We start from the raw sequence: 21,430 nt of genomic DNA on the forward strand, positions 1-21,430 counted from the left end.
CAATCGATAGTCAATATGTCAGAAGAAAATTTAAATGCTGATCCTAAGTCCACATGAGTCCGTAGAAGCTCTGTATTTCTTCCCTTGGGCATGGGTCAGGCCCTGTGCTGTTCCCAGTTTTGCTCAGGTTTAACTTTTTGTAAAACAGTTCTGACTATATCAAAGTTCCAGGAGCTTCAGACTGCAGGAAGTATGCTGCCAAACCGTCATCATTTTAACAGCTGACACCAAACATTTTGTAACTCTGATCAAACAGGCTTTAAAAGAGAGGACTGTATTTTCTATCTGCAGTTCTGAATGGGGAGAGTAACCACTTAATCACCCAAGTAACATTTGTTTACAGTGGGAGGTTTTGGCTATGCATTTCCACATGCAAATAAAAAGGGGGGAGGGGGAAATGAGGTTTATTTGTGAACAAATTGGCAGTCTTTGAATAAATCATATGAATTTACCACACACAAATAAGCTCAAAATCTTTCTCTGCCCTTCCACCCCTATTTTGTGTATTTGTAAATGAGCTAAAATAAACATCTCTTCTCTTTCTGGGATAAATTTAGGGATTACTTCCAAGATTTCAAAAAGGCCTTTCATAAAATTGATAAAAATAGAGATGGCTGTGTAACAGTATTTGACCTGCACAGAATACTACAAGAACTCAACTGTTACCTTGATCACAATCAGTTAAGCAGTCTTCTAAACAGGTTTGTATGATTATTTTCTAGTCATCTCTTTGGTCACACCCAGCAAAATCTATAATCTTGTATTTAGTGTTAAGCTTATTGGAAGCCTTGTTAAAACTAACAGAGATAGCCACGTGCTTAAAACTGCATATGAGTGAGAAATCTTTTTAGGCCAGGTATTGGTTCTGCAAGTAATGAGAGTGAAAAGTCTGCTTACATAATGATGGTTTGCTTTGAATCCATTTGTTTGCTAATTTTATTTATTTATTTCAGTGCAATACAGCAAAGGGGTGAAAGAGACCCAGTTCCAAACAAAAGCAGAATTAAATCAGGTTATAAAATAGCAATAACTTTCAAGTCATCCAATGCTGCTGCTATGCAAAACTATGCTTTTAATTCAGTGTGTTAATATGAGCAAGAGGAAAATTCTCTTTGTAGATGCTGAGGAACAAAAAGGACCTGCTCCAACTTCAGGTAGTTGGGGTTCTCTGCCCTAAGCAGCCTCTCAGAGGTCATATGCATGGCAGCACTGGGTTTTGTTCTCCAGAGCTTGCCAGATCAGACTCATTTTGAAATAAAATTAACAAAGACTTTTCACAGTTCACCTTTAATTGGGTGATAAACTTTTTATGAATTGAAATGTTAATAGGAACCTGGTGCTTGTTTCTTTCTCAAAGACCTCTTGATGATAAACACCTCCATTCATTGTAGTTTTGTGCAGATTATTAATTTCTTCATCCTAAATAGTCTTTTCTAAATAATACCGAGTAGATTAGCATATGCAGTTAGTTTTATTACTAAAATTTTAATGCCCACTTGGCAATTTATTTATCTGCTGAAATGGTGTTGATTATTTCCTTTTCCACACACTGTCTCCAATATTGGAGCCAGCTTGACATGGGTAGTATGTGGGAGTGCTGTGCAGCTGCAAGATGCAAAATCAGGGCTCTTGAATTTTTATTTTTTTCTTAGTAGCAAATATAGGTCTATAGTTAATTTCTTTTCCAGCCTGTTTCATAAAGCTTCCTCTTTGTTTTGCTAGCTCTCCCCATTAATTAGACATTCTTGTAACTGTATATTCTGGTGATTGGTAGCTGAGGCAGTGGTCTCCAATGATTTACTGTGGAAACAGATGATGAAAGTACATTACAGTAATTCATTTTTACACAGGAAAATCAGGTTGCACGGTGAGGCCATCTTCTATGTGAAGGCTTGACTCTCTAGGTGTTGCCTTGACCATAATTCTGACCAAAAAAAAACACAAAAAACAACAACAAACAAACAAACAAACAAACAAAAAAACTTAATTCAGGACTAAAAAAATATTAAAGTTTATTAAAATCCTCTCCGTGGCTGGTAACTCTAAAGGTCAACCTGGAGCAATTACATGGGAGCCAGGTTTACAGGTTTATACCTGTATCAAAAATCCCTAAAGCATACTGTACTTTGGAGACTCTGTTTTTGCATGGTAGGAAATTCCATTAACTGACTACATTGGATTTACACTGGGTAAGAGTAGAGCAAGCTGATGCTGTTGCATTCCCTTGTGGTAAAGAACTCTACAGGTTCATTAGGCGGGTTTGAAGTACTTGCTTAAAATACACTGTGTCTTTTCATTAAGAAGCCATAAGTCATATGACAGTGGAGGAAAGTAGCTTTTAATGTTATGGTTAATGTTATTCATTTCATCTTAATCTTTCATGCTAAATAACCCTTATTCTCACATATTTTCTGCATATGTGAAACTTGCCTTAATTCCTGTCTTTTATGGTAAACTATCCATCTTTGAAAAAAAAAGTTAGGTAACTCAAGTTCTCCGGAAAAATAAATAAATAAATCATATGCGAGAGCTCATCTTTCCCCATGCTGATGTTTGATGCAAAAATATATTCAGTGTTGTTACCCGGAGCTATCTGTAGTCAGCTATGTAACCCACTGAGTTTCCAATGTGACAGAACATGAAAATCCCCAGTGTCCACAATCCAGCAGATGTTTTAGCAGACATAAATCCAGCAAGTTGTGCGCACAGCCTACAGAGCCCTTGGGCAGGCCTCTCAGGTACAGTCTGACCACGAGTGATCTGATCAGGATCTCTTACTGGCCACGGGGCTTTGCAAGTCCGAAGCAGCAGCTGTTGGACCACATGTATCAGGCCTCTGTGCAGCTCAGGGGATGTACTGAAGGAAGGGAGGGCCAGTGCCTGAAATGCAGTGGGGCTGAGTCCCGCCCTCAGTTAGGCATTTCATTGCCCACACTTCACGTTAAAACCTTTGTGCTGCAGCCACTGATACTGAAGCCAAGAAGCTGTAGAAAAGTTCTCTAGTGGCCTGCCAAACCACGAAAAGTGAAGCATAGGTTGAGACTGAAGTTAAGCCTTTCCATCTCAAACATTAGAAGTTTTTTGTGGAAACTGATTTTGTTTCCTACTATGTGGCAGACAAATCCTGAGCATGTATTCAGCTTTGCTGGTACACCCACGTAGTGTGTGAGTTTGTGTTTGTGAGCTTGTGTTTGGTACCAGTGTACCAGACTGTGTGTGGTACTGCTTCTTTCTTTAGGAGTAGTGATAACCATGACATACTGCGAAGCTTAAGCATCACATCAGGATCTATGGGTCAAAGGTATTTTTGTAAAGCAAAGTCAAGAGAAAGTAACAACACTTAGCACAGCGAACATCAGCTCCTCCATAGAGTCTGTTAGATTGTGACGTGAAAAGCAGATTAAAGGACAAGGCTGAGAGCCTATGTGTCCTCTGGACACATTGGTGTTGATAAGCTCAGCAGCAGGTTTTGATCAAAATACTCTGCTCTGCTTAAAAAGCACAACATTAATGCTGATGGACTGGAAGGTTGTACACTTGAGCCCAGGCTAAAGCAGTTCTGTTGAGCATCTGGAGACTGGTCTGAATCTACATCTGAGACTGTGGTTGAATTTAATTGATGGAATTGGTGGCTTAGACCTGAGAAAGAGCTTGGGCTGGTGTTAACAGGATTTGTACACTGGCAGCACAAACGTATATTGAAGTGCTGCTGCTGTAGCAAAAAATAAATCATAATAATTAATCGCTGCAGACAACAGTAAGATAATTATTTAAAATTATTGATATCTCATTCTGTTTTTGTTGTTGTTGTTTTGTTTTTGTTTTTCTCTTAGCATAGGAATCAGCATTCATGACAGCAAGCTCTTTTATTTTGATTTCCTGAGAGGAATTGATGATGGCAGAGCATCTAAATACCAACAGAGACAAAAGCAGGCTGCACCACCTGCTAGCTTTGCAGCGCTTAGCTTAGAACAGACCTTAATTAAGATAAAAGAAATAGTTGCAACATCTTATGATTTGTTGTATAAGGTAAATTTCACATGGTTATGGAATATTTTTTTATTCTCTTTTTTTTTTTCTGCCTGGCTGGAGACTAGCCCAAAGACTTAAAAACTTTTCTACTATTAATTGAGTGTTACCAAAAACCTTGGCCTATGTATGAATAGTATGTTCTGACAACTGCAGAGTTTTTAATTGATTGTATTCTGGTAACTTCACAGAACAAGCATATCAAATCAAGCCTAGAGGTCCTGTGAAGGAAAAAGTGATTGGAAAAGAAAAATAAAATAGCAAGTTATCTGAACTCTCCTCTCTTCCCCAAAGCCCTTTTCCTTCTCCAGTTGTCTGAAAACTGCATGGCAGGCATGTAAATAATCATGTCTTTTGAATATCTCTGTTGAGTTTCCTAAACTGAGACTTCCTATAGGTAGATATAACATGCTACTGCGGACAGGCATTATGGTTTTATCAGTGTGAGATGAAAAGAACATGTAGCAACTGAGGATACAGACATATGATCAGAAGTGAACACATTATAGTGGTTGCAGAAGTTAGCACCTGTCAGCTGGACTTCTGCAACTATCTGCAGTTATGCTCTTGGCCATTCCTGACTGACACAGACAGATAAGGCACATTAGCTGACAAACAGCAAGTTTCCTGGTTTTCCCATCTGTAAAATGAGGATGATAAAAATAACCCCTTTTCTGTAGAATTTTGAAAGCCCTGAATGAAAGAAATGCCATGTATTAAGTAGTCTTAGACTGTTGTGTCAGAGCATACTGAAATGCAGCAGCCTCTAGAGTAAATAATTTTTGATGCCACAGTAAGATTGTTTTCAAGCATGGGAAAGAATAATCAAAAAGACCTTGAAGGAAACACTCCTACACAAAGGAATGTAGAGCCATGTCATCTGCACCTGTAGTTCCAGGTCCAGTGTAAGCTCATGGCCTTAGAGGCAGGCTTCTGCCTGCAAAGATGGAGAGTTGCTGCCAGCACAAGGGAAGGAAAGGAAACAGTGGCTGGAAACGTGATGAGGGTAGAAACTCCCTTTTATCATTGGCTGCATTTCTCAATTCTCAATCAGGGCTTTGTCCTGCAGTTAAAAATAACACAGGCTTGCAACAAAGACATCGCTAATGATGTCAATGGTATAACTGAAAAAGAACAAAATACTGTGGGTGATGCTTTTTCTTTACAGAAATCTCTTTCCGTGCTATTTGGAGACTCCAGTGATGTTTGTAAACTTACTGGGGCCATCATGACATTTTTGGCCAGATAGAATAACTATTAGACAGCATATTGAACTATTCATGTAATCACTTTGCATTTTTCACAGTAAGGGAAAAACCCCTTACTGTGCTTTGCATCATTAAAATTGGATGTAGATAAATACAATAGTCCAGCTTAGGGTCTGGTAAATTTTAATGGGGCACTCCTGGCATCCTAAAAGGCAGTATCTGTCCTCTCATTCCTGGGTGCTTTGGAAATGGGGAAGGTCACAGTTCTGTCTGCTTGAAAATGACTTCTGGCATTATCCATTTGATCTTTTAGGATACCATTTGGTGGTTAATATAACTTCAGACATTTTCTCCATGGATAGTCAGACTTACTTTTTTTTTTTTTTTTTTTTTTTTGTGGAAAAGCAGAACTTTTTCTCATTTCCTTTATATGAGAAAATAAGAAAGTTCTCCCATTGTTTCTGAGTTATTTTTTGTGTAATAGTTGCTGCCTCCCCTGTGACTGGAGAGTCTAACAACATGAGTTTATAACAAAATGTTTGCTTTTTTTTGGCAGATCTGAAAGCACAATTCTTAAAGTCTAACTATTTGGAAAAAAAAAACATCCCATCCATGACACTTCCACAAATGAATACAAACCTTTGAAGTTTTATAACAAATAGTTTAAGATTTGTTAGTGTTCAAAGGATACCTTTCCAATGTCCTTTGCATATGGTAGTGTTTATTTTACTGCTAGACAAGGTTTGTGTACATTAAAATATACATTTTTAAACCTGTTATTTAGAACAGTTCTAAAGCTAAAACAAAAGCCACTGTATTACACCAACATAACACAGTTAGCAGACTAGTACGAATTTGAAGTTTTGAAAGCTGAAATATTCATTTACAGTTTCCTGAATGAATGATATATATATATGTAGTATCATAAATGAAGGGCATAAAAAAAGAAAGGCACATGGTAAGTTGGTGGCAGCCAGGCAGAATAGGAGTGGTATGATCTGCAACTTTTCCAGACCACCCTAATTCTGCCACTAATCAGTATTACTCACTTGCATGTGTCCTGCTGCAGCTATGCTAAACCTAGTATGCTTGCTCTGGGAAGCCTTTGGAAATATTCCACAAAGAATAGGCAGGACACTTTGTATGAGCGAGAATGAGAACAGAGTAAGCAAGCCTTCAGAATGAGGTGAAGCTAATGAGGAGGAAGGACTGTTGGAAGGACTGTCTTTATGGACTAGGCAGAAGAAAATAAACTTGCCTTGCTAGGGACAATTATTCTCTTTTGAGGAACAAAAGGCAAATTAAATATATTCAGGTGAGTTTAATTAATGGTATTTTAAATTCAAAATACTTAAGGCAGACCTTGTATTTTTGTTTGTTTCCCCTCTCGTCTTCAGCCCTGCCTGTTCAGGAATGCTTAAATGCTTGATAAGTTTCCTTATTACTTTTACTGCATGTTGTTTTTTATGTGCATATTTATATGTAGTACAGAAATGTAGGCTATTTTTGGTTTATTTCAAAAATTGCCTTTCATTTTTGAAAGAACAGAAAACTTCAAACTAAGAAAGGTTCCAGAAAATGTTTGTTGTTTCTCTATGTATAAACAGCAACAAAAAAATCTATAAGTAAAAAGCATGCAGGCCTCATTTCCATAGGAACTGCTAAATGGCTGCTAAAGAAGATTTTTCTTTTGTGGACTGTCTAGGTTTGCTTAAGTAATTTGAAATCTTGCTTCTCAGGCATTTTCTCTATCTGATAAAGAAGGCACTGGAGTAATTAAGCATTAGAACTTCAGCAAGTACTTGACCACTTCTGCTTTAAATTATCGGACAAGCAGTTCAGGCACCTTGACCAGAACCTTAAACTTTGCAAGGAGTTGACAGTATACTGGAAAGCTTTCCTGAAAAACATAAACCTCCTCTCAGAGGTAAGAATAGTTACTGAGCTGTATTTTTCTTTAGTTGATAAAATCTAATGTGCTAGAAGCATCTAAATTTCACATATTCTTCTTTTGATCTCTGTCAAGCTCCCCAAAGCCCTTATTGTCTTATAAACTGCTCTCAAAAGTTAAGTCTGGAACTCATGCAGATGTAAGTCTCTACATGTGGTAAGCTGAAATCATGACCATCGTTGCTACCCAACTGAATGACGTAAGATGTGGGATAACCAAATATGCCTGATGAATTCTGACCTGTCCAGATGGACTGACAGGAGATGGGCAGAAAAGTGAGTGGAGTGTGGAGCTCACTACATTCTTAGCACCAAACAATAGCAGGAGCGTAGATGTAGTAGGAAGGTTAAACATGGAGGTTAGTCAAGTACAGAGAAAATCCTGACTGTGTCCATAGACAGTCTTCTGATGCTCTGAACATATTTGTTGCAACAACTCAAATTAGAGTTGTTGTTTCTCTGTGGCAGATGTTTTTGTGTGCAGTGTCTCACCCAGATTAGTTCACTCGAGGCAGGCTTCAGGAACAGAGCCCACAGCTAATTCAGCATCCTTTTGTCAGGCAGAAATTCTTACTGCGCTTGAAAACAACAGGAGAATATCAAAAGGTGTAAGTAAAAGAAGTTTTTGTCCTATTTTAATTTCACAGTCTTTCCCTTTTCTCTAGTTTCTCCCACTTTAGTCTGTCTTGACCAGTGGGATTAGGGTGTAAGTAGATGTGAGCCTATAGGAGTCCAAATGCTGTTACCTTACCATTCATTTCTGAATTTGTCTAAGGATAGGAAAGCCTGTTACTAACTAGATACATAGCAGTTCTAAAAATAAAAATAATTAACTTGCATCTTATATTCTAAGTAACTATGTTTCATTTTCAAAAATATATGCTTGAAGCACAAATAAAATGAGAAGAATAATAATCATCACCCAGTGGAAAAACATATAAAAAGCCTACCACCTTATTGCCATGGCGATAATAGAACGTTGTGCTAAACAAATCCATATAGAGCTATATGGTGATTAAATTCTGTGTCATAACACAGAAGCTGGAAAACCAGTAAGATCTTTGTTTCAGCCTCTTTGTGTCCCAAGTCAGAAGGTCTGTCAGGGCTTGAGTGACTGACAAGAGCAGAAGGAGGGACCACACTTCTTGGATGAAGGAGGACCCAAAAACAGCTCCAAAAGTTTGTAATGTGTTATAGGGTTTTTTACGTGTTAGTGACTTTACCAATGAGTGTCATCTATATAATGAGTGTCACCAATAGGCATAGATTTACCACAATACTTATTGTAAGTGTAGCTTTATTCAAAATTGTATACAGTTTCTTAAGTGCTTTTATTCTCTATAAATTTAGCATTAATATTAATAGTAGTGTAACTGTTACTTTGTCTTTAGTGGCAGTATTATGTTTAGTTATAGTTATTTTAAAATAGTTGGGGATTTAAAAAATATTTATATTTTCAGCTTATTAAAATTAAAATGCAGTCTTAATAGATATAATAGATTACATGGTTCTCAAGTGTAAAACATTGGAATATTTTTTATAGGTCAGAAAATGCTGCATTTCCCCTTTATTATGCTGATAATATTTCAGTAAGTTTCAAGTGAATCATACCAGCCCAAAGATGAATAGTGTGAAATACATCTGTATAATTATTTTAAGAAAGTTTTTGAGTGCTGTAATATTGACCTACCAGAAAGCTTTCATAATGACTTTAGAACAGGTGTCTACTTTTGCTAGGAAAGGTTTAGCTGTGATGTCTTCTCATCCTCCAAGGAGGTGCTAAGCTTCCATAACAGCTTGACAAGCTGCACACTCCTGGGTTGAAGCTCTGTGAGTGTACATTTAGCATGAAATATCTTGTCAGCAGTACTCCACGATCCTGAGTACTTTCCACCTCAACAAAAAATAAGCTACCTCCCCATCTTTCAGGAGGTACTTGGTCCATGACAGGGTTGGAGCCTGTACTGCTTTTTTCTGTATTGAACATTAATCCGCAAGGGGACATTTTTGAAAAGACAAAACAAATATGAACCAGGTTCACAGTACTGGTTCAGCTTCCAGATGCTCTCAAATGTCATGTTTTCCATTTGGGTTCAACCCAAAATCTCCCATGCCTTTGCAATTTCATCCCACCCTGGGTTCACACATATTCCCGGGGTTCTGTGCAGGCTCTGGGAGAAGGCTGGTAGTTAAATTATTCACTTCATCCAAGCATGCTACAGTTTTGGCCTGTAAAGTATGTATGTAAATTAACGAGGTATGCAACTCATTCAGGCACATTAGGAAAACTGATCATTACACTATACAATTTCATCACTGAAGTATATTAAAAAGTAATGAGTAAAGTATGCAGCTTGATCATTAAAGTATGGAAAATTTACTGAACTAGTAATTTACAAGCCTGGGATGATTTTTGTCTCACATGGCACCTCATAAATATAACCCACAACCACAAAAGCAAATATTCACAAACCCAAAAGCCATACAGGTTTAGATTTTTATTTATTTATTTAAGCTTATAAAATAGCTGAATAAGGGAAGTTGAAAAAATCTTGTGGAAATGATTCCTAAATGTTTTATTCATCACATGGATCTTTTGATGGCTTTGACATATGCTAATGAGATTTACATTCTGATTAACTCTTTAGAATACACACTATGGCATCTGTACATCTGATCTGATTTATATGAGCAGGATTCTCACTGAATTACAGCTCTGTAGAGGTTTAGGTTCAGATGAAAATGTGAAGATACAACTAAAGAAACATAAAATACTTTAAGCAAAGTGATTGCAGCTTAATATTCAGGTAAGGAAGAACTGTGGTTATGTCACCTAGCTCTGGTGTTGCTAACTAACTGCAGAAGAGATGAGAAGGGAGGAAGAAGACAGAAAAGACATTGTCTTGGGGATGCTGTTAAGCACCGGTGGACTCTCTGAGGACATTTGTAAAAGTCCAGACTCTGGAGCTAAGATAAGATAAGCATCATGAACTTTTCTTGGCAGACCTGCCAGACTTATGATTAATGAGGTCTGAATGGAGCTCTTCTGCATTAAAATAAGTGGCTAATGAAGTCTGGCCTAATGAAAGCTACACGGGGGAATCAGACACCTCCCACCCCAAAAGAAAGTGTACTCACACATCCTTCTCCACTGTGAGTAATTTCAGTAGTGGAAGGGGAAAAAAATAAAGAATGTGTCAAAAGCAGTAGTAGAGGGAGTGCTGGTCAGATCTAGGACAACAAGGTTTTACACAGAATCAGCACACTTACACTGTAGTGGGTAGCACAAGAGGAAAGGAGGGATTGCGATTGTTTTGTGTTGTTTGGCCTTCCTGCTGCTGAGGCTGCTGAGTGATTTGCAGCGAGCTTAATATAATAAACCTTTAGCTGTTGAGACCAGCAGTGAGGAGGAGAGCAGGTCAGGTTGAGGAGATAGAGAGAGGGATAGATCTTTGCTTGTGCCCATTAAAGGGCAGGAATTGAGCTAGTGAGGGATTTGCTGGCATGCGTGTCTTTCAGCTGACAAAGGGAGTAAGTAGAAACATATTTGGCAAAACTGCTTTTTTTTTTTTTTTTTTTAAAAAAAGTGATTTAATGTAAAATGATGAAATTTTGAAATTGGGCTGATTTCCAGAACTTCTGTGCAGGAAAAATCATGAAATATTTCAAAATCAAAGTAGGCATTTGATTTAGCTTTGTCCTGAACTTTCTGTTTGTACACCAAGTTCTCTATTTCTGTTTGTGTTTAGCTTCCTGTTGAGTTTCTCTGCAGTCGGTCTAACGCTGCAGAGTGCTTTCTAGCTGAGTACATTTTGTTTCCAGCTAGTTACATCACATCTACTTGCCTGCAAAACTGCAAGCTCACTTATTCATGCTTGTTGCTCTTCCTGCCACAGAGGATCCTGTTTCTCTTTGGACCAGTACCCATGAGAGGATTATACCCAGGAGAGTATAGCAAATGCTCATTTCTTCTTGAAGCCTGGCACTGTGATAAGTGTGCCTCCAGGTCCCAGGACTAGTATCCACTACTTACTAATGAAAAGCATTGGGTCTGTTGTTGCTGTCTCCATCTGTGTTGGGCATGTTGCTGCTGGAGAGTCTACAGAGCTAAACAGTAGCAATGCTGCAACCCCTACCTGGAAAATGCAAATGAAGCAGCTTCCTCATGCTCTTGTAAACTATTCCTAAACCAACAGAGGGGATAGTATTGATGCAGCTTACCAGCTCCACAGTGTGACTGTGCTGTGACTCTCCAAAACTCTGATTTGCACTGAGTGCAACTCTACAGTGTATCTGTTGTAATTATATAGTTCTGGAGCTCAAAAACAAACAAACCAAAATAAAATAAAATAAAAAGACCATGCAACAGAGGAGTGGCATCCTCTCTTCAGTCTTTCCATAAACCGTGCTTCCTAAATTCATCAGTGTTATTAAGCCAACCCTTGTGCACTGTGTTCAGGCATGGGAAGAAGAATTTCAGTTGCAGCTATGATCTTCCTGTGCAATTGCACCAGGAATATATGAAGACCTGCTGTACAGATGAGGTGCTTTTCCCTGTTTTGAGGTGGGAGTTTTACAGGTCTGTTCATTAGTCTTCATCTCCTGAACCTCTGGTCCTCGTGCTCTGGGCCAGTTACTTGGGCAGACAGTTGACTCAGCAGTTGTAACCTGCTGCACCAGAGATGACCAGGCCTACTGATCCCATGCCTACCCTTAGTCAGCAGCTCCACAAACCTTGTCCTCACGTAGAACAGCTATGCTCCAGGGAAATACCCCTTCTGGTATATGTGCATGTTAGTATCTTTTCCGGTATTACATCTGCTTCAGGCTGACAAATACCAAATTTTTCCTTGTGCTATGATACAACCCCAAGTTACTCATAATACATAGTGAAACTGGATCAGAAATTTTCCTTTGCTGCTTCTGCTCTTCTTTGCACTGCCCTCCCCATGACTACGATGTGCCCTCATTGTGCTGGGTTTACTTTTTTGAGATCTCTTCCTATTGACAATGCTTACCAATGCTATACCTCCCTTTCCTTCTGTTTGGATTAATGAACAAAAAGGTCTAACAAAAATACCTGCAGGATACCACAACCAGAACTGCTCAGAAAGTTTATTTCTTGAAATAAAATCCCAGATAATATACTCTGCGCCTCTCAAAACAGCATATTTTGGAATTTAAATTTCGTCCCTGCTACCCAGCTTGTCCCCAGTTGTGCTTCTGCACCTATTTAAGGCTAGAAAGCAAAATTTTAAAATGGCAATTTTTTTCTTGGGATGAAAGCCTCTCCTTCACTTTATATTTACTTGAAGAGGAGGAAAAAGAGAAACGAACAATAAGGGTTTTGAGAACATAGTATTAGACCATCAGATGTAGCTGATGGGCTAGACACTGCTGGGGAGACAGAAGAGCAGGGAGTCCTCCCTATGGCTCTTGCTTCTCCATCCAGTTCTACCTAGGCTTAATGTTTCATATTTATTAAATACAGCTGTAATTTTAATTACATGTAGAGGGCTGTGGCATTTTTGTAGACAAGACAAAGTTTGACAAAAGACTAGTCTTTGACTCATTGTGTTAAATCATTTTGTCAAATCATCATATGCCATTACAAATGCTAAACACTACAGAGTGTTTTATCCTGCAAATGTGACTTCAAAACTTGAGTATGTCGGTTGCAAAATGTTAATCAAAAAGAAAATTCTACCTTACAAAATGACCCTTACTGGAGTATTTATCTTTTTTTTTTGTAATTACATTTATTAATGCAAGCTCTTGTTGCCCACCAGCTTTGAAATCCTCAGCAAGTGTAAATCAGCACTGAGGTTAATGGAGCTAAACTGATCATTGCCACATGAGGATATAGCTCCACTTACAAACCAGTGGTAAAACAGGCTTCTCTATAATACTGGAACTTTTAAATCAAAATCTAGGAGCTAGAACTGGCTGGCTGGTGGCAATAAGTTACTGGTTGTTTGAACACAAGAACAAAATGCATTTCCACCCCAAACCACACTCAGGCAACTAACTCTGCTGCTTCCACACAGCTTTAGGGAAGAGCAATTTATGGAAAACAACCTGAAGATGCTTGTTGTTAGGGTAAAGGATGGTCCCATGGGTAAGCACAGAAACCTCTACAACTATGTAAACTGTCAAAAGGATGATTACTCCTGGCAAAGGTCATTCTCACATACATAGAGGAAAATGCATCATTTTTCAGGGAAAGATACAAGAGGCTTCTTGTACAAGCAGTTTCCCAAGACCTTTGCTGTCTGAACCTCCCCAGAAAGGGAGAAAGGTCAGACTTGTGACAAGGCCAGAGAAACTGTAATTTATCTGGATGTTCTGATTTACTTTATAATTAAAAAAATAATAATAATAACAGAAAATTCTTCCAGAAACAGGAAGGAGCTGCAGGAATGGAGCTTTGCTGAGCAGGTGTGGGTGGTGGAGCCTTATTTTATTGCTAATCAGCATAGTTGTGACATTTATAGAAAAGGACATGAGACTGTGCAGAGAACTTTCTAAAGAAGAAAAATGCAGCCCTACTTTGAACAGCAAGTGATCTACTTAGAGCAGCCCATGAGAAAAGCCTTGCAATAATGCCTCATCTCTCTTGGCAAAAGCAGGAGGTGAAAGTGGATTTACATGATCCTTTGAAGGCTCTTACAAGTAGTAGTAGGAGAGACAGGAATGTCTGTGAAGAGCTGAGAGATGCTAGAGAGGTTTCATGCCTGCTCAGAGTCTTCCTGGTACGCGGGTGCTGAGCAGGATGGTCAGGTAGTCTGGAGGTCACAGCATACAGCAGCAACTGGCATGGTGTGGGGCAAGTAACTCTCCAAGACCTACAGCAATTTGAGAAGCTACAGAGCAGGAGCAGGGTACAGAGCCCTGTCCCCTGAATTCTGAAATGAGATAAATAAAGAGCTTGATGGGATGAGTGGAGTACATTGCGGTGAATAGCAGAAAATCAGCTGAAAGAGAACTATCCCTTTTTCTATCCCCCCCCCCCCAAATCTTCTATAAATTGTCTATAAGCACCACTAGGACATAAACTGCACAACTCTGAATCTGATTCATTCTGTTACATCCTTTCAGTCATGAGATTAAATTGAGACAGAGCAAAGCTAAGAAACATACCGATGCTGTGTATACTTAAAAATCCAGATGCCCAGACCAGACTCTGAAATTTTAGCTCAACTACTTCAGCTGAAGGTGATAATTTTAGCTGCAGATGATACAGTCACAGGTATACAATGAATGTACTAACTGAAGGTAGTAGATGAATGAAAGGCAATAACTGGAAATAAGTGGTTTTCTAGTTTTCAATCTGTGCTTTACAAGAAGAACAAGTTATTTTTTTTATTAGCTTTCTAACCATTTTAAGATCAAAGAGTGTTAGGTCTTATGAAATAAAAAAAAAGCTCTTGGAATTAAATAAATTAGGAAAGCTTGAACTTTCCAACTATGTTTCTTTAAAAGGTTGCAGGGCAGTGATGCTTTCCCTAAGTCTTTGGCTTCATAAGAATAATTAAAAGCAGGGGTGACATGATTTCAAGTCTTAGACTGGCCAGCAGGCAGAAGGTATTCCTGGTACTGAACCTGGAAATCTTCATTTCCTGACAACAGTAAGGACCTGGCTCCATGTCTGCATGAAGAATTCCACTTCTTGTGTTTCTCCTCTTGGTAATGCAGCTGTAATACCTATCCTGCAGAAAATGTTTATGTAAAGCATGTTTAATAATGAAAAGTGTTATTTGCATCTGAAAATATGGGAGTCTCTGATCAGAGGCAGGCTTCTTGCAGTTCTGTAAGAAACATGTTTTCTTTTCCATTCAGTTATAATGATCATGTGAGACGTGACAAGGAAACAGGAGCTCAGGACAAAAAGCCATCTGTTTCTTTTTTGATATTGCATGGAGCAGGAAGGTGGCAAAGCTTATATGCTTAAACATGGAGGTATAAAATATAGTAGTAACGTTTAACATGCTGTAAAGAAACATCTTTGAACCAAAAACAATTTGTTTTTTTGTTTGTTTGTTTTTACCTCTTACCATAGCTATAGTAAAGATGGCTACTACTTCTGTTTGTGAAAGCTTTACTTTCAAGATATTTTACATATTTAGTTTAGACAGTGCCAGTGGTTGGAAAGTTGGCTTCCATTCCTGAAAATAAGTAGTTGCTTTTTCAAAATTCTGGTATTGCTTTTTAATTACTATTTTTGTGCCATTCCTGGGACTAATTTTATAAGCAAAACTTGATTTCATTTTAAAAACTGAGCTTGCTGGAGATAGAATGCAAATGCTATATAGGCTTCACTGATATTTAATTTTATGAAATGTATCTTTTTGCATGCACAGTGAATCTTTTGGTATTTTCAGGTATGACTGTACCAAAGCACAGCAGTTCTTCACTCTGCAGTTTATTCCAACCAACTGTATTTTATAGCTTTTATCTCTGCTTGCCACATGATCTCCTACTGCATTTACTCAAACTGTGGATTTTCACCCTGCAGAATGCACAGTGGGAGTTTAGTTAGGAGGAAGCTTTGGTGGTAGATTTTAACAGCAACAGTCTGGTGTTAAATTGAAATCAATACACAGAAAAAAGGATTGGTGCACACCTCATGCAAGTATTAACACACATGTTCCCAACCCCTTCTCTGCTCTATCTTTACACATTCTCTACCTTTGCAATATTGAACTGCAATATTTAGCTGCTGTATTCCTACTGTGGATGACCAGATTTGAAAGTGCCGCAGTGAATATACCTGGGACTTAGAAATGGAAGGGAAATAATTGCCCTCTCTTTCATTTCAGGACTGAAGTGCCTTTTAAATCAAAGAGATTTCCACTGTGTGCTAAAGACTATTCAGAAGAGCAGAAGGTATTTGGAATATTTGGACTAGTTAGCAGTTACTTCCCTTTTTCTGCATTAACAGAATAACCCTCTTTGTAAGATCACCCAATTTTTTAGACATTTGTAAATATGTAGGTCAGTCTTGGAATTCTGTGCTTTTGTTGGCCTGTCACCAGTTGGATCATGTTTATAGAGAGTCTATTTTTCCCCTTAACTATGTACATAGCCTCTTTTTTGTGGTATAAGCCAGAATTCCTGGAAGCAGGTTTTACTGCCTGCAGGATCTCCAAGGCCGCCTTCTCCATGGACTTTTCCCTCTTCGGCTGGCTGAATGCCACACCATGATTTATAAGTTATTCAGTGGATCCAATACTGATTCTGTGTGTATGTTTTGTCTAGACTGAGGAAGGACAAAAAGTCATTCTGCCTAAATCTTCTTGGGAGCTGTCAAAGAGAGGCAAACTCTCACAGATACCAGAAGTAGCAACTGCTTGCTTAAACATGATTGCACAAGAGTTTAAAGATATTGACTCTTCAAAAGATAACACAATATCGAAAGAGTAGTTCTAGGATATTTCTAACCAACATTTTCAGCAGCTGACTGAAGAACAAGTAAGAAAACTCTTTTATATTTATTGTTAGTTTAAGTGTACAACAGGTAAATTGACTATGGCTACAGACGTGTTTGCATATTGTTCTGAATAGGCAAGAACTTGTTTAACAAGTTGGAATAAATGAAAATGTTTTAAGATTCTCACTCTATGAACATTTGTTGCTACATTTGTGGGATATCATTTTTTTCCTTATCTCTGAGTATAGTTGTGAACTATAATAACCACAGGCTTTCTAAAGCAAAGTCACGGAGATGCTATTGCTAATAATGTTGTGAATTTAAACTGCAGTAGCTCTCTTTCCTTAGCTCTTCATCTGTGTATTTACTATTTTAAAAGTTTCTTTTTTAAATTTTGAATTAATTCACTTCTATGGTCAATGGGGGTGAGGGGCAGGGAGGCACATTGTCAGCATGGAATAGAAAGTACTTTCATGAGGATCTTTTTTCTCAGTAGCTATTTTGTCCTGCCTTCGTTGGACAAAGAAAGGGGCAAGCATTTGATGCTTCCTGGCCACCTCTCAGCTACTTTTCTGGATTAAAGATTCCCCCAGATTAGCGCTAGCAGAGTTTATGTAACCTTGAATTTAGCTTGAGTGATGAAAGTCATGACATGAATCTGTCTCTGAAAAGCACCTGGTTAGATCCATGTTAATCTCAGTTGAATCTGAGGTTCCCATCTTCCCTAAGATTATGTTTCTGCTGAATTTAAAGTAAAAAGAGACAATTTTTTATCTTTGCTAATGATGTTTCACTGTGATTTTTCCTAGTCCAAAACTAGGTGAATAATCAAACCAGAGGTAACCTTGATTACAGATTCAGATTTTACTTAAGAGCACTCCAACCTTCATGTCTGTGGCTGCATCAATATTATTTTGGAAACTGAAAGACAAGACAGAACTCTTTTGATTGTCTAGATGATAGAAAATTATTTTGGTACTTTGCTCATTGCACATATATGTCCTCTGATTTTTTGGCCCTGTATTTCCCACCAGTACTTTCAACTACAAATTGCAGACAGGAGTGGGGTCTGCTTGTAATTACAGTAGAGAGTCTGACATATTATTGGGCACTGCTATGCATACGAATAGTAGCAAATGAAAGCACTGAAAAAAATCAAAGTATTTTCTGCTTCCCCCTTGAAAATTACAGAACAAATGGCCTGTGTGCTCTGTTCCTGGTCATCATATTGCTGGTGAGGTACCAAGAGCAACTGCCAGGTCTTCTTAAACCTGGAGCCTCCACACCAGATGAAAGCAGAAGTGAAAATTTGGTGATGCTGTTTCCTTATCCCTGTGAACCACTGAGTGGAAGATCCAGGGTTTTTTCATGGCTAACATTTGGATTTTGACTAGAAGGTGTTTTGAGCAAATTTGCTGGCAACAGGAGGGCCAACAGTATCCTGGGGTGCATCAAGCACAGCATTGCTAGTCAGCTGAGGGAAGTTATTGTCCTGCTCTGCTCTGCACTGGTGTGGCCTCACCTCGAGTACTGTGTGTAATTCTGGGCACCACAGTACAAAAAGGACATGAAATTGTTGGAGAGCGTCCAGAGGAGGACTACAAAGGTGGTGTAAGGCCTGGAGGGGAAGATATATGAGGAGTGACTGAGGTCACTTTACCTGTACAGCCTGGAAAACAGAAGGCTCAGGGGAGACCTCATCGTGGTCTAGTTTCCTCACAAGGGGGAGTGGAGGGGCAGGCGCTGATCTATTTTCTTTAGTGACCAGCAATAGGACCCGAATGGCGCCAAGCTGTGACAGGGGAAGTTCAGGCTGGACATCAGGAAGAGGTTCTTCACTGAGAGGGTTGTCATGCACTGGAACAGGCTCCCCAGGGAAGTAGTCACTGCACCAAGCCTGTCAGAGTTTAAGAAGCATTTGAACTGTGCACTTAGTCACATGGTCTGAATTTTTGGGTAGACCTGTGTGATGTCAGGAGTTGGACTCGATGATCCTTGTGGGTCCCTTCCAACTCAGGATATTCTATGATTCTATGATTCTAATGCAGGAGGGCACACATACTCCTAAATGAGTTGTAAAAAATCTCTTGTTTTTTCCTTTTTAGATGCAGGAAGGCAGATATCTCCAGCTGAAAAATTGTCCAGACTAGATTCTGTCTACTTTACGCTCAAGAAGAACCAAAAGGACCAACAGGTTCTTTTATACTTAAAAGAACCGCAGAGAAGTAAAGAAAAAAAAATCCTGATAGAAACTGTCATCCATAATAGCAACAAGAAGTAGGCCTGAGGAGCCTCATTTATGTAAGCAGCAGCCTCTGTGTGACTGAGACTCAAGCCCTGTATCTCTAGATATTTTGATTTTGACAGGTCTCTCAAAGACTTGCCTACATATATCTATATGAAGATGCTCCAGAAAGCCTTCCAATCTGGGTACAGGATTTGCCACTGCTAAACCAACCCCCTGCTTTTCAAGCTTTTGTCGCTGCTCAGAATTGTTACAAAAGTGTTACTAATAGTCATAGTCTGGATGACTTCACAAAAAATGTCGTCTTTTATCCTTTTTTGAGTGATGGCCACTTACTGTTTGCTATTAGCAAGACTTGGTTGGAATCCATATCAAGACTTCCTGAAGTTTGGCCTCTTGGTCTTCTGCATTTCTGATAGTGTGGCCTTTTTCATAAAATGTCAACCATGGTGTTGTCAAATGGTGTCAAATGGCAAACAAGGTGTTGATTAATATCTTCCTGAGTGACACCCCCCTTTTTATTACAGGCACTTTCCTCCTCTGCTTGAACTACCTTGACTTGCTTGAACTATTTGAAGTCCACAAAATTGCTACATTTTGTTGTCTGTTAAAAGTTTCTAACTATAGCTAACCCAGCTTATTGGGGTATTGTTCTATTTAACTGCAGTTTGTAATACACTTTGAGATCCTCACATGAAGTGTGAAGTGTAATCACAAGTGCAAAATAGAATTGTTTATAATTCATAATGTGGTAGCAGCCAGGTCAATGGGGGAAAGTTGAAAGGAAATTCAAAATGTATCCTTGGCCCTTTGAAGTTTGACTGTGACTTGGCACATGCATCAAAGAGGTGACTAGTTTCCTTTTTAGGGTTTAAGTCTCTGCTGAAAAAGATCAAATCAAAAGCAATCTGAGGTTCCCAAATAGATTTATATTAAAATCATTAATGAAGGTCCTAAAAAAGCATACTGATGACTCTTGAAACACTTGCAAAATGAGTGCAGATCATTTAAGGTCAGACTGTGATAATCCCTGCTTTGATTAGTAGCTTATATCATGAGTAGTCCCATTAAATTCAGTACAGCTACTTATGGAATAAAGAGCTGTTCAGTGGAAAACAGCCCAACGTCATCCTTACAGTGCCATACATCATGAAGAGAGCAGGATACATGCCCTGCCTTGCGCCAAGCAGCCATCAAACCTCCATGGATCCTTTCAGGCAGCAGAAACAAGGGCATCAGCAGCTGCCCCCAGGACTTTCACAGGCTGTCAGTATTGTAGAGGTATGGTTCCTGGCAATATCTCATAACTTCATGTGATTCGAAAGCTTGTAATGGTTTTCTGCTGTATTCTTTCATGCTGATTCACTTTTTACCCTTGGGGTGAAATAATTTGGTAATGTAGGTACAATAACTGAGGCACCTGAATGGCTTACTGAGGTGGCTGTAGAACTTAGGTGTAACCAATAGCGTGAGAAATTCTCCTTAACGGTACTTAGCCAGAATACACGTGCACTGTGTATTTGATTTACATCTCATGATAAAATGTCATTCTTCTATACAGCACCTCAATCACTGTGTCTTATCACAGGGTTTGGTAGTATAATCAGCACACTAAGGGCTCAATTCAATCAAAAAATGTCCTGCAGAAGTCCCTATTTCATTGTTTTCCCAGCCTTGTGCAGAGAAGCTATTTATTTATTAAAAAAAAAAAAAAAAAAAAAAAAGAACCCTAGGATTCCTTCTATTCTAAGTCATCTGTTGATCTGTTGTAAAACTAGCATTTGCAAAAGCCATCTTTTACTTCTTCATTAGTTTGAAAATCTTTGGAACACAGTGGATGTTGATGCTGGTGGATGGCTGAAATATCAGGACTTTTTGAGAAAGTTCAGCTCAGAACTCGTAACGATGCATCAAGCACTCCCAGCATTACTAATCCTTCAACTTCTACCAAGCCAGCTACCCGTGCCATGCAGGAAACACAAGTGTCTTCTCAGCCTGAGTGTCCCAATACATTATCTTCCATAGTAGGGCAAAAGAGTGTAAGTGCAGTTATTTTATGAATTTTCTCTCTCTCTCTCTCTCTCTCTCTCTTTTTTTTTTTCTCTGTACATAGGCTGAAAATAATACCTGTGGGACTCAGTGAAGGTATTTCTTTTGATAGCCCATGAAGTCAGGTATGAAAATCTGTTAATAAGCAAATGAAGTTATTTGTAAAATATTTGCTTTACAATTACAAAAATTGGGCTAAATTGTAACTCCACTGAAGTCAACTCATATATATCGATTTATACCAGTAATATTCCCTGCTGTTACCTTAGGCACATCCATCAGAGTGTACGGCAAATGACATTTCTATTCTTAAGCACAATCACATTTCTGAGAACAAAGTAAACAAAGGCTCAATAGCTGAAAAAGCAACATAAAAAAAATAGATGACCATATGAGAAGGCTAGGCAGGATTGGAAGTTACAGTTTTCTACTTGGTGTTTACATTCTGTGGGTCTTGTTCTGCTTTTTGGTGGATGCCAAATTACAGCTGTTACAGCTATTAATGGCTGCTAGTCTTAC

At 38.6% G+C, this 21,430-nt stretch overlaps 1 long non-coding RNA gene across 1 annotated transcript; it reads left to right on the forward strand.

Annotated features, from left to right (window-relative positions):
- Positions 1-866: 866 nt before the first annotated feature.
- LOC118166712 lies at positions 867-9,120 on the forward strand. Its single transcript, XR_004750703.1, has 6 exons — positions 867-1,154; positions 3,834-4,029; positions 6,943-7,164; positions 7,264-7,463; positions 7,748-7,795; positions 8,258-9,120. It is a non-coding gene; the product is annotated as an uncharacterized LOC118166712 (long non-coding RNA).
- Positions 9,121-21,430: the final 12,310 nt, after the last annotated feature.

The sequence above is a fragment of the Oxyura jamaicensis genome, chromosome 1 (assembly GCF_011077185.1).
Source record: "Oxyura jamaicensis isolate SHBP4307 breed ruddy duck chromosome 1, BPBGC_Ojam_1.0, whole genome shotgun sequence".
In the NCBI taxonomy this organism is placed as follows: domain Eukaryota; kingdom Metazoa; phylum Chordata; class Aves; order Anseriformes; family Anatidae; genus Oxyura; species Oxyura jamaicensis.